Below are 20011 nucleotides of genomic sequence, written 5' to 3'. Positions count from 1 at the left end.
TCATCTCTTTTTTCCCCTTTCTCTCTCTCTCTCATCTCCTCTCACTCTCTCTCTCTTTTTCTTTCTCCCACTCTCTCTCATCTCCTCTCTTTTTCTTTCTCCCTATCTCATCTCTCTCCCTCTCTTTCTCAGCTCTCTCTTTCTCTCTCTCTGTTTCTCATCTCTCCCTCCCTCTCTCTTTCTCATCTCTCTCATCGTTTTCATTCTCCCTCTCTCATTTCTCTCTCATCTCTCTCTTTCTCCCTATATCTCTCTTTCTCATCCCTCTTTCTCATCTCTCTCTTTCTCTCTCATCTCTCTTTCCCTCTCTCCCCCTCTCTCTTGTGTGGGTTCCCTCTTGAACCATTTCCAAAAACAGGTGAGAGGTGTTTTTTTTTGGGTGCTTTTTACCATGGAGGCGGTGAGAGAAATATGGGGACGCATGTGACTTTTTCTCCGCCCTGAGACACCAACTGGGGCATGTCTCCCATATTCCTCTCGCCACCTCCATGGCTGCTGTCCCCTCCTCCTCCTCCTGGAGCCTATTATAATGCAGAGCATCAGCTGCAGTCAGGCTGTGTCTCAGGGTGGAAAAAAGTCATGCGGCTCCCCCAGCAGCTGAGGTGTGCACAGCACCAACAAGGGCCGGAAAAAGAGGCAAGTAGAGGGGCCCTTTGCTCCTACTCTGGAATACGTATTTGTACAACATATCTTGGTGGGGCCAGCCAGTGGTGGGATCATCTGACGGTGCCGCAGGAGAGGGCCCAAAGAGCTGCATGCAGCTCTGGAGCCACACGTTACTGACCCCCGACCTATGCTATACCTGTGCATTTGGTTTTTCTTGCTTATATGTAGAACCTTACTTTTTTCATCAATGAATTTCATATTGTTAGATAGCATCCAATGTTCATGTCTGTCAAGAACTTTCTATATCTTAAGCCGATCTTCTGTAGTGGTGACCAGCTTGGTGTCATCTGCAAATTTGATAAGTTCCCCATCTATCCACTCATCCAAATCATTCATGAAGATGTTGAAGAGTACTGGGCTGAAACAGAGCCTGGGGTTACCCAACTGCTTACTTCCCTGCATGTAGTCCCCATTAAGGACTATGTATTGAGTGCGGTTTGTCAGTTTGTTACAAATCTATCTGGTGGTGATGCTGTCTAACCCACATTTTTCTATCTTATGAAGTAATAGGTTGCAGTCTAGTTTATCAAATGCATTATGAAGTCCAAGTAAATTATATCCACAGCATTCCTCTGGTCCACTAATTTTGTCATGTTGTCAAAGAATGCATTAAGATTTGTCTGGCATGATCTGTTTTTCACAAACCCATATTGGCTTTTGGTTATGACTGTTTCCTCTAGATGGTTGCTGATTTATTGCTTGGTTATCTTTTCCAGAATCTTCCCAGGTATTGAGGTCAGGCTAATAGGTCGGTTATTTCCTGGATCTATTTTTTCTCCTTTTTTGAGCTTTTTTGATGACATTTTTGATGTTAGCGGTCCATTTTAGATCTTGCGATATGGTAGAACCTAGAAATTTGAAGGTCTCTACTGTTGATACTGTGTTGTCTAGTAACTGTTCTTGTGTCTAGTAGTTCTGGTGTGCAGTGCTCTATAGCGTCGATTTGAGGATAGGAGTTGAAACAGTTTATGTCCAGGATGTGAGGGGTCTGTAAATATTTTCACAGCCCTCTTTTTGACTCGTGGAGTATACAGGTACTCAGTGGAAGACAGGTTGGTAGCAATTGTTTTTTCTGCAGTTCCTCTGAAGTCTATGTCTCTCTTATTGGGTTGCAGAGCCAAACCAGACAGTTATAGAGGTGCAGATGACAGACTCAGTAATTCCTCTGTAGAACTGTATCAGCAGCTCCTTGGGCAGTTTGAGCTTTCTGAGTTGGCGCAGAAAGAACATTCTATGTTGTGCTTTTTTGATGACATTTTTGATGTTAGCAGTCCATTTTAGATCTTGTGATATGGTAGAACCTAGAAATTTGAAGGTCTCTACTGTTGATACTGTGTTGTCTAGTATTGTGAGAGGCGGAAGTATGAAAGGGTTTCTCCTAAAGTCTACCACCATTTCTTTGGTTTTGAGTGTGTTCAGTTCCAGATTGTTCCAGTTGCACCACGAGACTAGTTGTTCAACCTCCCATCTGTATGTGGATTCATCATTGTCTTGAATGAGACCGATCACTGTTGTGTTATCTGCGAACTTCAGTAGTTTAACAGATGGTTCGTTAGAGATGCAGTCATTGGTATACAGAGAGAAGAGAAGTGGGGTTATGATCCACTTGCAAGTGTGTTCAGGTACCTGTAGCTGGTTTAGCATAGTTAGAAATGTGTCTGGAATGATGGTATTGAATGCTGAACTAAAGTCTACAAAGAGGACCCTTGCATAGGTCTTTGGAGATTCAAGATGTTGTAGGATGTAGTGCAGAGCCATATTAACAGCATCATCTGTTGATCTATTTGCTTGGTATGCAGATTTCAAGGGGTCTAACAGTGAATCCGTGATAGTTTTCAAGTGGGACAGCACTAGCTTTTCAAAGGTTTTCATAATTACAGATGTTAGAGCAACTGGTCTGTAGTTGTTCAGTTCCTTGATGGTGGACTTCTTCGGCACTGGGATGATAGTAGACCATTTGAAGCAAGAAGGAACATAGCACATCTCTAGATATTTATTGAAGTTACGGGTGAAGATGGGGGCCAATTGGTCAGCACAGACTTTTAAGCAAGAAGGAGTTATCTTGTCTGGGCCTGGAGCTTTTCCTGTTTTTGTCTGTGAAATAGGTCTTGTTCTTCCTTTTTTGTGATCACTAGGGGTTGTGAACCCAATGGGATGGGGTCAGTTGTAGGAGGCTTGGGTGTTGTTGGTGTGTCTGAGATGGGGGTTGTGGAGATAGGTGGCTATAGTTTCCTTTCAAACCTGCAGTAAAACACGTTCAGGTCATCTGCCAGTTGCTGATTTCCTTCAGCCTGGGAAGGAGGTTTGCCATAGCTGGTGATATTTTTAAGAGTTTTCCATATGTTTGCTTGTTCATTTGTTGAGAACTGATTCCTTAGCTTTTCAGAGTAGCTTCTTTTTGCTGTCTGATCTCCCTTGTTAATACATTTCTGGCCTGATTGTACAGCATTTTATCACCTTTTCTGTAGGCTTCCTCTTTGGAACGACATAGCTGCTTAAGTTTAGCTGTGAAGCAAGATTTGTTCTTACTGTATATTCGCAAGTTCCTGGTGAGTACACATAGGTCTTCACAGAAGCTGACATATGATGTTACAGTCTCTGTGAGTTCATCTAAGTCTGCAGAGGTACTTTCAAAAACATTCCAATCAGTGCAGTGCAGTCGAGGCAGGCCTGTAGCTTTAACTTTGCCTCCATCCAGGTCTTCACTGATTTAATTGTTGGTTTTGTGGTTTTAAGTCTTTGCCTGGTGAATCATGCAATGATCAGAGTGTCCCATAGCTGCTCGTGGTAGGGACTGATAAGCATCTTTTAGTGTTGTGTAGCATTGGTCTAAAGTATTCTTGCCTCTACTGGGACAATTGACATGCTGAAAGTATTTTGGTAGCTCTTTCCTTAAGTTTGCCTTGTTTAGATCTCCCAAAATAATGGCCAGTGAATCAGGGTATTTGGCTTAATACCAATACATAATTTATAATACATAATTTGGTCAGCTAGAGTTCGTAATGCCTTGTTTGTCAGACTTCGATGCTATCTCAAAATAAATGAATTTCCGAACTGCCAATCTTTAAGAAAATCTTTTCTTTATTCGAGCACAGCAACCGGATCATGACTCAATGCGGACAAGACTGACTTTTGCCCCCCAATGCCTCCCTTTCCGATCCCCAATTATCTGCTTCTCATTGGCGATCTTCCAAGTCACTCTCCTGATTTCTTGTCTCGTCATTTCACAGGAATGTCCCCCCTCCCTTCATTTCCACGGTGACCGAGCTTCAAAGGGATTTAGCAGGCAAAAGTCCAGGGTTTATCTTGTAATTGCAATTGTACAATCTTCCTTTCTATGTCAGCGGTGAGACGCTGACAGTTTACACAGGTTTGTGGTGGGACATAAACAGCAATTAGAAGAAATTAGGAAAATTCACAAGGCGAATAGTATGGTTTGCAGTTGATAATTAATAAGTTTTCGTCACAGAATTTATATATTATAGTTATATCCTGAGACCAGCTGTTGATATATAAGCATATCTCCTCCCATTGTTTCTGCAATTCTGTTTGATTGTTGAATCTGCAGGCTGCTATCTTCAATTGATTCATTTAACCAGGTTTCAGAGAAGCATAGGACTGCTGAATTGTAAAAGTCAGATTGTATCTGTTTAAAAGGAGTATTTCATCCATCTTATTAGCAATGTTCATTATTAGTATGTTCATTAGGAAAATTGAAGGGAGAGGAGTTTTATTTCTCCTATTCCTTAATCTGTTTAAAATCCCCGCCCTTTTACCTCTCTTCGCTTCTTCCATTTGGTTTTTTTGGTAATCCATGGCTCCGGGGAGATGCGTTTGTAAAGGCAGGGGGGGAGAGATCACAGATCACAAAGCTGCTCCTTAAAAAAACATTGCTTAATTTTTAGCAGATGGTCTCGTGAGTAAGAAATCTGTAGTGAGTTGCAGAGAATAATTAAAAATAAAGAAACCATTAGAGAGCATTTCACCAAAGCAGCCTTCGGTGGCGCCATCTTGGTTCTAGCTAAGTGCAAAGAAAGACAACTTTAACATTAGTATAATATAATCCATATTTTATCAATTTATTAAGGACAATATTATGAGATTTAGTTGAAGGCTTTGTTGAGATCCAGGTGCCCCTTATCTAAAAAACTCCCTAATGTACCAAGCAATAAGGAGGAGATAAACCAAGCCCTATGAGGACTGTTCAAAGAATCTGGGTATATTAGTCTACCAAAGACTGGTTCACTGAAAAGGCGAAATAAGAAAGCCATTTTAAACGTCAAAGGATTATCACATGTTATAGGTATTGGTTTTATTCTCTATTGCCTCAAAAGACATCAACCATCAACCACAACCATCAGGTTAAAATCTCAAGAGTAACTTCCTGACTGTGTAAGTTATTGATCAGTGGAACAGAGTGACAAGTAAGTCACACTTAGGCAGGAAAAAAATGCATGGATGAACAATAGCAACTGTGACAGGGATCTAGGTGTCCTGGGTGTCACAGGTATGAGCCAGCAATGTGCTGCACCTGCCAAAACTCCCAATGCTGCACCTGCCAAAACTCCTAATCCTAGGCTGCATCTACACAATCAAGATTATGTGAAGTGATACCATGTTTCCCCCAAAATAAGACCCTGACTTTTATTTTTTTTTCCACAAAAAAAGGCACCAGGTCTTATTTTCGGGGTGTGTGTGATCCAATGACTCACTTCACTTGCATGCATCACCCCCGGCCTCCTATCAGAGGCCTTCAGGAACTTCTTCGGCTTCGGATAGTTGCAGCCAGGCATCACGCACTTCGGCCATTTCTTCTGCAGCCAGCAAGGATTTCCTGAAGGCCTCTGTAGCTGATAACAGAGCTCTGGATCTGGAGCTCTGTTATCGGCTACAGAGGCCTTCAGGAAAGCCTTGCTGGCTGCAGAAGAAATGGGCCGAGGTGTGTGAGGCCTGGCTGCAACTGTCCAAAGGTAAGTAGTAGGGCAGCTCCGCCCCCCCATCCCCACCTTAGTTTAATTTTTACCTGTGCAACCTGGAATGGGTGGGGTCTTAATCAGGGTTTATTTTGGGGGTAGGGCTTATATTGGGCATACATGTAAAAATTAAGCTAGAGTAGGTCATATTTTCAGGGAAACAAGGTAGTATCTCCACAACATGCACCAAGTCTTGAAAAAAACTCCTAGTGACTAAACTATATGTGAAGCTGAATGCAAGTTCCACAAGACCTCCCTAGATTACCTGGGCTACCAAGTATCAAACGAGGGAATTGAGATGGACCCAGGAAAAGTAAAAGCGGTGCTGGACTGGCAACCCCCACACGCTCGTAAACAACTTTAGAGCTTCCTTGGGTTCACCAACCTTTACAGATAGTTCATCCCCGCTTTTGCCAAGGTGGCACTGCCCCTGACCGAACTATTGAAAACAGGAGGGAGGCCAAACAGTGACCCAGCCAGCCAGTGGCTTGGACCCTGGACTGCCAACGGGCATTCGAAAAATGAAAAAAACTGTTCATGGAGGACCCCATCCTCAAACACCCCGACCTTGAACAGCCATTCATGGTCCAGGCAGACGCCAGTGACATCACCATAGTGGCAGTGCTATTGCAACCCAATAGCCAGGCCTGTACCTCCAACTCACCGACACGGAAAGGTGGTGGGAAAAGGAAGCCTATGCCATCCAATGGGCCCTCCTCACCTGGAGACACTTTCTAGAGGGGAGCCGGGCACTGTTCAAAGTTTGGACTGACCACAAAAACCTAGAAGCCTTAAAGACTCCTCAGAAACTCTCCCCCAAACAAGTCCGTTGGGCACAGTACTTCAAATGGTTCAACTTCAAGTTAAAATACATCCCAGGGGGAAAGAATCTGCTCGCAGACGCTTGTCCAGGAAACCACAGTTCAATAGTCAGCGCGAAGACATAGTCCACACCATCAAGCCACCACCAGAGCCAAGCCAGGTGCTGAGACACCCCCGGAGGAGACCCAATGACAGGAACCTTGAAGGCAGCTCTCCTGACAGACCAGTGGTTCAACAACAACAAAGACATTTTGACCCTCAAGGATAGAGTAGCCTGGAAAGGGACCAAGCTATACATCCCCACCAGCCAGAGACTTCAGATCCTGCAGTGCAGCCATGACTCCAAGCTTCCTGGACATTTTGGATACTTAAAAACACTACATCTAACCAGGAGGCAGTTCTGGTCACCAAAGATGAAAGCAGATGTGGAGGACTATGTAGAGAGCTGTGCCACCTGCGCTTCCATGAAGAAGCAGCCAGGGAAGCCCCCCCGGCCTCCTCCAACAAATGGCAGGCCCAAGCCAACACTGGGAAGAGATCTCTATGGATTTTATAATTGAGCTCCCAGAAAGTGGCGGGAACACAGTCATTTGGACCATGATTGACTTATTTTCAAAGCAAGCCCACTTTACAGTCTGCTTGGGGCTACCGTCAGCCAAGAAGTTAGCTAGAATATTTGTAAGACAAATATATAGGCTACATGGGGTGGCCCGCAGAATTATCTCTGACAGGGAGGTGCAATTCACTGCAAAATTCTGGAGGGAATTCCTGAGAGTGATAGGGTCCATCCAGGGCTCAGCTTGGATTTCATCCGAGTACAAATGGGGCGGTGGAACATGAGAACGCCATGGTAGAATGTTAACGTAGACTACCAGCAATCCACCTGGGCAGACTTGCTACCTTTCACGGAGGTAGCCTACAATAATGTGGTGCATAGTAATACTGGGCTGATTCCATTCCAGGTCACCAGTAGCACAGAGTTCATCCCCATTCCAGTGTTACCTAGGGAACCACCCTCCTCCATGTCCTTGGATGGACCTTTTGAGACGGGGTGGGAAAATACAAAGTAGAAGCAGCAAAAAACTATAAAAAGCAAGTCAACAAACACCTCTTCCCCGAACCTCCTTTCCATGTTGGAGACCAAATATACTTGTCAACGAAGTATCTAAAAAAGTTAACAAGCAAGATATGGGTCCAAAGTTCATAGGGCTCTTCCCAATAGTAAAAGTGATAAACCCTGTAACTGTTCAGCCTAGACTCCCACGCTTGCTAGGAAAAGTGCATCCAGAATTCCATAGAAGCCTGTTAAACCCAGTCGTAGGCTCTCAACTAAGGCCAGTAGACCGGGCAGCCCCGAAGCCCATTGTAGTACAGGAAGAGACTCACTGTGAGGTAAAATAGATCTTTGACTTGCACCTGCATGGGGACTGCTACAGTATCTAGACAACTGGAAGGCATACTCCCTCTCCGAGGCCACCTGGGTCAAAAGTTGGGATGTGAAAGTTGACAGGTTGATCAAGCAGTTTCACGACAATCACCCTTATAAGCCCAAAGGACCACCTGAGGGGGGAGGGGAGGTTGATGTGGATGTGGATTAACCTCCCTTTGATTTTCTCTTGCAGGAGGTCCTTCTCAACTGAATGGGGGAAGCCTGTCAGCCCTGAAGCCATTTTGGGAGCATCTTCAGGGCAGCCACAGCCAGACCTGTTGTAGCAGTGGAAACGTGAGGGGGGAGATAGAGATAGCTGAGGGGTATGTGTAGCCAAAATAACATTTTTTCCTGTGGGAGCCAAGGACGCTCTACCAGGTGTTGGAGAAGCGTGGACAAGAGCCAGCTGGAGCTGAGACTACGACCTGTTTGGGCCATGTGATGGACTTGTGACTGGGGTGTGTATGTGTGTGATTTGGGTGGGGAAAACTCCAGGTCCTTCAGATTTGGGTTTTCACCAACTGTGCCAATGTGACATTCCTAATAAATTCAAACTTTGAGGAAACTCTAGGCATCAGAGTTTTGATTGCTTTGCGTCTGTTACTTGGAACCTGACAGAAGGATTAGGGGTGACATGATAATTGTCTTTGAGTAAGTGAGGGGTTGTCACAGAGAAGATGGGTTTGACTTACCTGGAACTAGGGAGAAATTTGCCGACAAGGAGAACAATTAATGAATGGAATTTTCTAAATTTCTTTTAAATTAAATTAATTAATAGCCTTGGTGGCGCAGCAGACTATAGTTCTTTTAACTAGCACCAGCTGCCTGCAATTACTGCAAGTTCGAATCTCACCAGGCTCAAGGTTGACTCAGCCTTCCATCCTTTCGAGGTAGGTAAAATGAGGACCCGGATTGTGGGGACAATAAGCTGACTTTGTATAAAAAAGAACACCGCTTAGGGGGGGCCCGAAAGCCCTACTAAGCAGGTATATACAAAAAGTATGAAGGCTATTGTTTAACGCATTGTAAGCCGCCCTGAGTCTCCGGAGAAGGGCAGCATATAAATCGAACCAATAAATAAATAAATTGAATTGAATTGAATTGTTAAATTATCCTGCGACGAGTTGCCTCACGGCGAGTTGGCTGTGGCAAGTTGGCTGCAGAGAATTGTTCCGTTCCAGCTGGGGGGAATAGTCAACACTTTAGAAGATAAACTCAAGGTCCAGAAGGATTGTGACAGACTTGAACACTGGGCAATATCCAACAAAATGCAATTCAGTGGTGAGAAAAATAAGGTTTTACACTTAGGCAAGAAAAACCAAATGTGAAGATATAGAATAGGTGGCTCAACAGCAGTAACTGTGAGAGGGATCTTGGAATCCTAGTGAACAACCACGAGGCAGCAGTGTACTGCAACTGCCAAAAAACAAAACAAAAGCAGTCCTAAGATTGCATCAACAGAGAGATAGTATCAACACCACATAAAGTATTTGTACTGCTTTGCGAGAAACACACTTGGAAAGATTGAAGTCAAAAGGAGAAGGGGACAGGAGAAGATGAGGATCACAAACATGAGTTTAGGCAAGTTCCAGGACACTCTGGAGGATAGGGTGGGCTGCAGTAGTGGGTTGCTACCAGTTCGACCCGGTTCGGCCACAGGGCGCCAAAAAATCCTTTAGCCAGTGAGAAGAAAGCTGCGCATGCACCAAGATGGCAGCAGTGAACGGAGGTCTTTCTGGCGCTATGCGCCAGCAGCTGGGTGGAAAAGAAGCTTCTCAGCTTCCAAGTTTAACAGCAGGCTCAATCCCTTCACAGGGTTGCTTTTCTCCACGCCCGAGAAAGATCAAAAGGAGCGGAGCCTTTAATGACAAAGTCAGCATAGCTGCCCAGACGAGGTAAAAGAAAACGAGCCACTGAGGGAAGGAGCCCCCCAAAGCTGCTGGTGTTGCAACCACCCCCCACTCCCTGCAGCTTGGAGGTCCAAGCGGAAGAGGTCCTCGGCTGTTGCAAAGAAGCGGCAGCTCTGGGTGTGCCACACCTGCTTCTTTCTCTTTGAGAGCCGCTTTGCAAACAAGGTGCAAAGCAGCTGTCAAAGAGAATAAAGCGGGTGTGGAGCACCCAGAGCTGCCGCTTCTTCACGACAGCCGAGGATGGAAGAGTTTGCTCAGGAGCAATGCGGGCGAGGAAGGTGGCCGGGTCGGAGGGAGGCGTAGCCCGAGCCCTCTGGGACAGGTAAACAAGTGTGGGGAGGCAAAGGGGAGCGAACTCAGCCCCCTGCATGTTGCACCCCCCTCCCTGCCTTCGCCCATGCCTCCATGCCGCCAGCATCTCCCGAAGCCACCTCCATTGGAGCTGAGACAGGGACCTGGGCAGCCCGGTAGCAGCCATGAGCCGTGCTTTCCTCTAAGTGCTGTAGGCGGCAGAGGGAAACAGGTGCTTCTCTCTGCACAGAGCTTTCCGGATGAGACTTGGAGGAAAGCACAGCTCATGGCTGCTAAATTTCACTGTGCTGCGCCAAATGTTTTCCCATAAAGAGCAACGAAGGAGAGAAACAGCCGCTGACCTGGAGAACACATGGACTGGAGCAGCTCTGTGTGCTCTCCGCTGGCTGTTTCTTCCCCTTCACTAGCGCAGCACAACGAAATGTAGCAGCCATGACCTGCACTTTCCTCCAAGTCTCATCCGGAAAGCTCTGTGCAGAGAGAAGCACTTGTTTCCCTCTGCTGCCCACAGCTCTTAGAGGAAAGCACGCTCATGGCAGCTATACCACCTCTGATTTCTTCACCTTTGCTTGTGCAGCACAGCGAAATGTAGCAGCCATGAGCTGAGCCTCTAAGTCAAATCCAGAAAGATCTGGCTGGGGAGGGGTGCCTCCGTCCACCAGCTCAGGGCAGTGGGCTCAACTGCAGCCCAGACGAGCCGAGGAACTGTGGGGAGTCTCCCGTGTTTTGCACCCCCCTCCCAGCCTTCGCCTGTGCCCCTGTGCCACCAGCGTCTCCCAAAGCCACCGCCGTTGGAGCCACAACAGTGACAGGGGCTGTAAGGATTGCCTCTCCTCCCAACTTAAGAAAGTAAAAACTCTTGAAACATAGTATTTCAAAAGGACCCTTTTATTAAGCAGATGTGACAGCAATGGATTCAAAGCAACGTCTGAATACCCTTAGGCAAGACAAGTAGGATTAAATAGTAGAGACTCCTTCCTTAAACCAGAATGCAGATTTTAGCCAATACACAAGTGTGAAGATGTTTTCTTTACCAGCTGCCCTGAGAACCGGATAAGTATGTATTCACATCGTTTCTCCTTTATCCTTTAAAGTGAAACAGCCCACATGGCTGTCATAAACATTCCTCAACGTTAAGGGGATCTCAGGGCTCTTTGGCGCCAGCATATAGGTTGTAAAGTATCTAGCAATGCAATGTAAAGTACTAGCAATGATAGTAAATTGAACTCAAGTTTCCCCCTTCTCTCAATTGAATGGCAGTATCACTTTTAGGGATCTGACATGCTACCTTCCTTAGAAAACGAAAGGGTCCACCTGTGAAAAAATATAAACAAAAAATTCATGATAGTATATTAACAAAGTATTGGGAGTGAAATTTTCTCAGTAAGGTTGGAGCCCTAACATGGTGTTTAGCGAACCATTCATTGTGGGCTGAGGGTAAATGTTTCCAAGCAACTAAGTATTGGATTTTCCCTCTGTGGATCCTAGAGTCAAGGATTTCCTTGATTTCAAAGTGTTGTTCACCTTCAATCATGATGGGAACAGGTGGTGTAGATGCAGGTGGTCTGAGGGATGAGATTACTTCTCTTAAACTAATATGGAATACTGGGTGGACTTGCCTGAGTGTCTTTGGAAGGAGTACTGCTACTGGATTGATGACCCTAGTTATAGGGAAAGGTCCAATGAAATTTGGCCCTAGTTTCTTTGATGGCTGTAATGATTTCAGGAATTTTGTAGATAAGTATACTGTATCTCCAACATGGAAAGGTTTGGGTTCCATCCTTTTCTTGTCAGCTTGAATTTTAAAAGCCTCTCTAGCTTCCTTTAAAGCTAATCTAACCACTGGCCATGTGTTCTGCAAATTATCCATCCACTCCTTAAGTGAGGGGATGGTGGGGTTCTTCTGTGGGTAGTTCAGACATGGGGCTGAAATCCTGGCCTGTCGCTACTCTAAAAGGGGTAAAACCAGTTTTTGAGTGTACAGAATTATTAAATGCAACTTCAGCAAAAGGTAAAAGTTTGGTCCAGTTATCCTGTTGAAAATTAATAAAACATCTTAAATATTGTTCTAGCACTGAGTTCAATCTCTCAGAATTGCCGTTAGTACATGCGTGATGTGACGAGCTCAACCCCTGGCCAATACCAAGTAAGTCCAAAAATGCCCTCCAAAATTTGGAGGTGAATTGAATCCCCTCTGTCAGAGATGATCCTTTGTGGAGCTCCATGAAGCCGATAAATGTGTATTAGGAATAATTTGGCTAAGCTTTTAGCAGTTGGGATCTTTTGGCAATGTATAAAATGTTCCTGTTTTGAAAACAGGTCTGTCATGACCCAAATAACAGTATTTCCCGCACTGTCTGGCAATTCTACAATGAAATCCATAGCAATCTCTTTCCATGGCACTGAAGGCTCAGCTACTTTCTACCAGAGACCTAGGGTTTTCTCCTGATGTCTTTTTGCTGCTGCACAAATGGGGCTAGTTGATGGGTTTGATTATGTCTGACTTCGCACTATTGTATTGCGGTTTTCTGGATAGCGCATCTGCTAGAAATTTTTTTTCCCCAGTGAGGTATTTTAGAGTAAAATCAAACTGTTTAAAGTACTGAGCCCATCGTACTTGTTTTGGGGAGAGTTTCCTTGAGGTCTTTAGGGCTTCTAAATTTTTATGATCAGTCCAGACTTCAAAAGGAAGTCTTATTGGAAATGCCTCCAGGTTAACAATGCCCAACGAACTGCATAAGCCTCTTTCTCCCAAATGGCCCACCTTTGCTCAGTCTCATTCAACTTTTTGGATGTGTAAGCGCATGGTTGTAGTTGGTCTTGCTCATTTTTCTGAAGCAGGACCTCTCCTATTGCCACATCGCTGGCATCTGCTTGTATGACAAATGGTTTTTCTGTGTCCGGGTGTTTTAGAATTGGTTCTGCTGAGAACAGCCATTTAAGATTTTCAAATGCCGTTTGGCATTCCATAGTCTAGTTCAAAGGCTGCTTCACTTTAGCATTGCCCTCCCCTTAATTTTTAAGAGCTTGGTAATGGGGAGGGCAATCTGAGCGAAAGCAGGGATAAACTGACAGTAAATATTGGCAAAACGCAGGAAGCTTTGTAACTGTTTACGCATGCGTGGTGGTTCCCAATCAAGTACAGCCTGCACTTTTTGAGGGTCCATTTCTATGCCCTGGTGTGAAATGTGGTACCTCAAATCTTATCTTGGTGGAATTCACATTTAGAAAGTTTAGCATAAAGTTTGGCTGAGCGGAGTTTGTTTAAAACAGCCCTGATTAGTTTTACCATGTTCTGCTTTGGTCTCGGTATATATTAAAATGTCGTCCAAATAGACCAGGACCCCCTTATACAAATGCTGATGTAGCACTTCATGCTTTAATTGCATAAACACTGTGGGGGCTCCTTGTAACCCAAAGGGGAGCACCTTGAATTGGTAGTACCCATGGGGGGTGTTAAATGCCGTTTTCCACTCATCCCCCTCCTTAATTCTCACATGGTAGTAAGCCTCCCTTAAGTCCAGCTTTGAAAAAAATTTCCCTTTAGCAAGGTGTGCTAGCATATCTTTCATAAGGGGGAGGGGGTATATGTTCTCCACACTGATCGTATTCAAATTTCTAAAATCAACATAAAGTTGTTTTGAGCAATCTTTTTTCTCTCTAAATAGCACTGGAGCTGCGATTTTTGGTTGGGCTGGCTCAATGAAACCCCTTGCTAGGTTTTTCTCAATAAATGTTCTCAGCTCTTCCAACTCCCTCGGGGACATGCTGTATATCTTGGGTTTAGGGAGTTTAGCGCCGGGTAAGATTTCTATCGCACAGTCGGTGGCGCGGTAGGGAGGGAGCTCGTCTGAGGCTTTTTTGCTAAAAACTTCAGCCAATTCCTTGTATTCTATGGGTATGCCCTCAGTTGGCATGGCATGACCAGGCATGGCTGTTTCTCGGTGCTCTACCCCCTCAGTTTCTTTATGTGGATTCTCGGCAAAAGTCACATGCATCTGAAATTTTATGATGCCTTGTTTCCAATTAATTTTGGGGTTCCATTTTTTCAGCCATGCAAGGCCCAAGACTAACGGCCATTCCATGCCAGGTGCCATTATAAATGTAAGTATTTCCTCGTGGCTTCCGATGTCTATATGTAGAGGCTCAGTGGCAAAAGAAGCTGGCTCCCTCCCTGCTATTGAGCCATCTAGTTAGTAGAAACCGATGGGTTTTTTTAAGCTTTCTTACGTTAATCCCCAACTTCCCTACTAGGGTTGGGCTGATCAAACAGCGGGTGCACTCTGAGTCCACTAGAGCAGAGATATTTATCTCCCTGTCCTGGTTTGGGATAAATAGTCTTAAGGGAAGGGTAAGTGGTTTAATTGGTTTGCTTACCAGTGGTTCATCTTCTGGATCGCTTCCGAATGAGTGTGATTCCTCCTGCTGATGCCACAGTTTCTTCCCCAAAGAGAGGGGTGTGTGGAAATTTTACAATCTCCTGTCCTCAGGGCAGTCTCCTTCCCGCGCTGGCCAGGTTTTGCAAGTTCCCCCCTCCCGGTGGGTGGTTCCGGGCAGATGTTTGTGAACCACACTCTGCAGCTTGGTGCCCTTCTTTTCCACAGTTGAAACAGGCTGAGGATTTTGGAGAAAATGCGGTTTCTGGTTTGAGGGACTCTTGCTTCCATTGGGGTGGGGATTTCTTCCATGCTTGCCCCGCTCAGCACTGATTTCTGGCCATATAAATCTCGGCTTCTTCAGCAGGGATTTGGGTCACGCAGGCATTGTGTAGATCATCACTCAGCCCATCTTTGAAACAGCTCACCAAAATATCCTCTGGCAAGGTCACACAACACTCAAGGTCCCAGAATTCTTCAATATACTCTGCTACTGGCCGTCTCCCCTGCCTCACCACCTTAATGCAGTCACGTGCTTTGTGATCTGCAAAGGGGTCCTTAAACCATTGTCGCAGGGCCATCATGAAATGGTCGAAATCCCGTAATTCTGGTGCACTGGCATTATACAGGGTCACCATCCATCTGGCAGCAGCACCCTCTAAGGCTAAAATTAATTTAACACAACAAGAAGCAATGATATAGAATATAAAAATGACAAAACAAAATTATTTTGAAACAGCCAATAAGCCTGGAAGATGGCTGGCCCATAAATTGAAGAAGGAAAAAACCAAAAAGTTGATACAGCTCCTACAGGACGAACATGGGAATTTGCATCATAAGATAGAGGGAAAAAATATTATCCATAACTACTTTCAAACTTTAAACAGCCAAGAAAATATCTTAGAAGAAAATATTAAAAAGTACTTACAAGAGAAGAACCTGCCTAACATATCAGAGGAAGCTAGAGAAATGTTAAATGATAAAATAACTTTAATAGAGATGAAGGAGGCAATTAAGAAACAAAAAAACAATAAAACACCAGGGCCAGATGGGATCCCCATGGAAATATATATAAAGTTTCAAGAATTATTGGAGGAAACTCTGCTAGAAATGTATAATGAAATATTAGCGCGAGCTACAATGCCAAACTAAAGGCATTCATAACACTAATTCTGAAAGAAGATACAGATAATCAATTTATTAAAAATTATAGGGCAATCTTGCTGCTGAATGCCGACTATAAAATTTTTGCAATGATTATAGCAGAAAGATTAAAAAAATACTAAATAAGATTATTCATTTGGATCAAAACAGATTTTTGGTGCCAAGACCAAAAGACAAATAAGAAATAACACAAGAATAATAATAAACAATGATTATTTGAAGAAGTGTTATCTTTGTTTTGAGAAGCCAAGTTTGTTTTGTTTTACTACAAGTAAAGACTGTTTATTTTTCTTTAAATGTTTAGAACCGTGATGGCGAACCTATGGCACGCATGCCACAGGTGGCACGCGGAGCCATATTAGTGGGCACATCAGCTCAGCTCTGGGGCGCATGCGTGCGCCGGCCAGCTGATTTTTGGGCCTTCTGGGCCCACCAGAAGTAGGGAAACAGGCTGTTTCCTGCCTCTGGAGGGCCTTGGGGTGGGGGAGGCCCGTTTTTCTTTCTTACCTGGCTCCAGATCCTCTCTGTGTATCTGGGAACGGCGAAAACAGCCTTTCCCACTCCCTTAGAGGCCTTACGGAGGCTGAAAGGGCCCATTTCCCCACTCCCGGTGGGACAGGAAGTGACGTTTTTTCCTGTCCCCAGCCTCCAGAGACTCCTAGAGAGGCTCCTACAGACTCCTAGAGAGGCTCCTACAGACTCCTAGAGAGGTTCTGGAGGCTGGGTACAGCAAAAAATGTCACTTCCTGTCCCACCGGGAGTTGGGAAATGGGCCCTTTCAGCCTCCGTAGGGCCTCCAAGGGAGTGGAAAAGGCTGTTTTCGCTGTTCCCTCTCTGTGATACACAGAGAGGATCTGGAACCAGGTAAGAAAGAAAAACGGGCCTACCAGGCCATCCTGTGTCAGGAGCAGTGGGGGGAGGGGGGAGGGGGTTGGATACACATACGCGTGGGCACGTGTGCACGCGACCCTCCCCCACCCCCCCTCTCCTGGTACGCGATGGCAAAAAGTTAGCCATCACTGGTTTAGAGTCTGTGAGTATCTGTGTGTTTTGCTAAGCAACGTATCTATTCGCTGTCTGGTCCGTTGCACCACTTTGCAGAGGGCAGTCTTACCTTCAACACTGGTTCTGGGCCCAGGACCAGAGTGTGTGTATCAGTTACAGCAATAAGAGAGTTGCGACACACATTATTGCTCCAGATGTTCTGATACGTATTTAATATCCTGGTGAGGATGGCACAAGGTCAAGCTCCCAACTTATCGCTGGTTACCCGGCTGGATGGCACCAATTACAAATCCTGGTCCACCAAGTGCAGTCTCCTGTTGCACAAAGAAGGGCTATGGGATGTAGTGCAGAATCCACCAGATGTGACCTCCTGGAATGCTGACGATGCCGAGGATGCCAGGAAGATAGCCGAGTTCAAGAGGAAGAATGAGAGTGCATTGTGTATAATTGGTTTTTCTCTAGACGATACCCAGCTTGTTCACATCGAGGGTGAACAGTCTGCTGCAAGATGCTGGGGCAATTTGAAACGTCTTTATGCTCGTGACACTATGGGGGTGCAAATTAACATTACACGAAGGTTGTTTCGCACACGACTCCTTAAGGGTGGTGACATGTTAACACACCTGACTTGCATAAAAAGCATTTTCCGAGAGCTACATCAGAAGGAGGTGTTTTTTTCCGAACAGCAACAGATGAGAGCTAGATGAGAGCTACGATGACGTAGTAACATCATTTGAAGTTCTCACACAGCAGGAACTAAGTTTGGCCAATGTAACCTCGTGACTACTAGAAGAGGCCAGAAGGAGAGAAGAAAGAAAACAACTAAGGGAAGAACCTGGGTCGACTAATGTAAATGTAAAGGCAAATAACCATGTATATGCTGTAAAACATTGTTTTAATTGTAGCAAGAAGGATCATATAGCCAGGTTTTGCAGAAGGCTGAAACAAAAAAACCATGGTTACAGATAAAAAACAATGTAATGTAGCTATGTCTGATAAGAACCTGGTTAACCACGATTTGTGGGTTATTGATAGCGGGGCGTCGCTATGCATGGCAGAACACAAAACTATTTTGTGAAAATGTTGCCTAGTAATAATAGGGTTTTTTTAGCAAATGGGTGGAAGCTAAAGGCATGTGGTGAGGGAACGGCAATATGTAAAAGAAAAAATGTGTATGTTATATGTTCCAAATCTAAACTTTAATTTGATTTCAGTTATCTTTGTTTTGAGAAGCCAAGTTTGTTTTGTTTTACTACAAGTAAAGACTGTTTATTTTTCTTTAAACGTTTAGAGTTTGTGAGTATCTGTGTGTTTTGCTAAGCAACGTATCTATTCGCTGTCTGGTCCATTGCACCACTTTGCAGAGGGCAGTTTTACCCTCAACAGTCTGGCAATTCTACAATGAAATCCATGGCAATCTCTTTCCATGGCGCTGAAGGTTCAGCTACCTTCTGCAATAGACCTGGGAATTTCCCCTGACGTCTTTTTGGTGCTGCACAAATGGGGCAGCTAGCTACATAGCTTTCTATGTCCTTTTTCAGCGATGGCCACCAAAATTGTCTTTTAATCAGGTGTAAAGTTTTCACAAACCCAAAATGTCCAGCTAGTTTGGAGTCGTGGCACCTTACCATTAAGCATAGTCTTTGGCTGGCAGGAACATACAACTTCCCCCCCACCCAAGCCAAGTCTTCTTTCATCAGACAGCTGGATTTGTTGTTCAAAAACCATTCATCAGTGGCCAATGCTTGTTTAAAATTTTGGGTGGTGTCATTGCCCGGCAATGTATCTTGTTTTGCCTGGGATCTGGTGACTACTTTGGCCGCTAGTTGATTGTTTTGTACTATGGGTTTGATTACCTCTGGTTTTGCACTATTGTATTGCAGTTTTCTGGATAGCGCATCCACCAGAAAGTTTTTTCCTCCCAGGAAATATTTTAGAGTAAAATCAAACCGTTTAAAGTACTGAGCCCATCGTACTTGTTTTGGGGAGAGTTTCCTTGGGGTCTTTAGGGCTTCTAGATTTTTATGATGAGTCCAGACTTCAAAAGGAGTCTTACTACCTTCTAGGAAGTGCCTCCAGGTTAACAATGCCCAACGAACTGCATAAGCCTCTTTCTCCCAAATGGCCCACCTTTGCTCAGTCTCATTCAACTTTTTGGATGTGTAAGCGTATGGTTGTAGTTGGTCTTGCTCATTCTTCTGAAGCAGGACCGCTCCTATTGCCACATCCCTGGCATATGCTTGTATGACAAATGGTTTCTCCGTGTCTGGAGACTTTAGAATTTTAGAATTGGTTCTGCCGAGAACAGCCGTTTAAGTTTTTCAAATGCCACCTAGCATTCCATAGTCCAGTTCAATGGCTGCTTTGGTTTAGGATTGTCCTCCCCCTTCGTTTTTAAGAGCTTGGTAATGGGGAGGGCAATCTGAGCAAAAGCGAGGATAAAAGTTGGCAAAACCCAGGAAGCTCTGTAACTGTTTACACGTGCATGGAGGGTTCCAATCAAGTACAGCCTGCATTTTTAGAGGATCCATCTCAACCCCCTGGTGTGAAATGCGGTACCCCAAATAGTCAATCTTCTCTTGGTGGAATTCACATTTGGAAAGTTTAGTATAATGTTTGGCAGAGCGGAGTTTGTTTAAAACTGCCCTGACTAGTTTTACATATTCTGCTTTGGTCTCGATATAGATTAAAATGTTGTCCAAATAGACCAGGACCCCCTTATATAAATGCTGATGCAGTACTTCATTTATTAACTGCATAAACACCGCAGGGGCTCCTTGCAACCCAAAGGGAAGCACCTTGAATTGGTAGCAGCCAAGAGGGGTGTTAAATGCTGTTTTCCACTCATCCCCCTCCTTAATTCTGACACAATAGTAAGCCTCCCTTAAGTCCAGCTTTGAAAAAATTTTCCCTTTAACAAGGTGTGCTAACATAAGGGGGAGGGGATACGTGTTCTCTAAACTGATAGCATTCAGGGTACGAAAATCAATGCAGAAACATTTAGAGCCATCTTTTTTCTTTTTAAAAAGCACTGGAGCTGTGATTTTCATCGAGCTGGCTCGATGAAACCCCTTGCTAGGTTTTTCTCAATAAATGTTCTCAGCTCTTCCAATTCCCTCGGTGACATGCTGTACATTTTGGGTTTAGGGAGTTTCACGCCGGGTAAGATTTCTATTGCACAGTCAGTGGCGCGGTGGGGGGGAGCTCATCTGAGGCTTTTTCGCTAAAAACCTCAGCTAAATCCTTGTATTCTATGGATATGCCCTCAGTTGGTATGGCGTGACCCAGCATGGCTGTTTCTCGATTCTCTGCCCCCTCAAGTCCTTTATGTGGATTCTCAGCAAAAGTCACATT

General features: G+C 44.7%; 1 protein-coding gene across 4 annotated transcripts in view; it reads left to right on the top strand.

Moving 5' to 3' along the window:
* The window catches only part of ILF3 (interleukin enhancer binding factor 3), a 78456-nt gene extending 70001 nt beyond the window's left edge, over positions 1-8455 (top strand). For all 4 annotated transcript variants that reach the window (XM_087888484.1, XM_087888482.1, XM_087888478.1 and 1 more), the window contains exon 21: positions 8084-8455. The gene's annotated coding sequence lies outside the window, so the exon portion shown is untranslated. The remainder of the gene's footprint in view (positions 1-8083) is intronic.
* The last annotated feature ends 11556 nt before the right edge of the window (positions 8456-20011 follow it).

This window comes from Pantherophis guttatus, chromosome 2, assembly GCF_059756535.1.
Source record: "Pantherophis guttatus breed Tessera chromosome 2, ASM5975653v1, whole genome shotgun sequence".
In the NCBI taxonomy this organism is placed as follows: Eukaryota; Metazoa; Chordata; class Lepidosauria; order Squamata; family Colubridae; genus Pantherophis; species Pantherophis guttatus.
The sequence above is the reverse complement of the archived record's forward strand: the minus strand, read 5'-3'. Positions and strand labels throughout refer to the sequence as shown.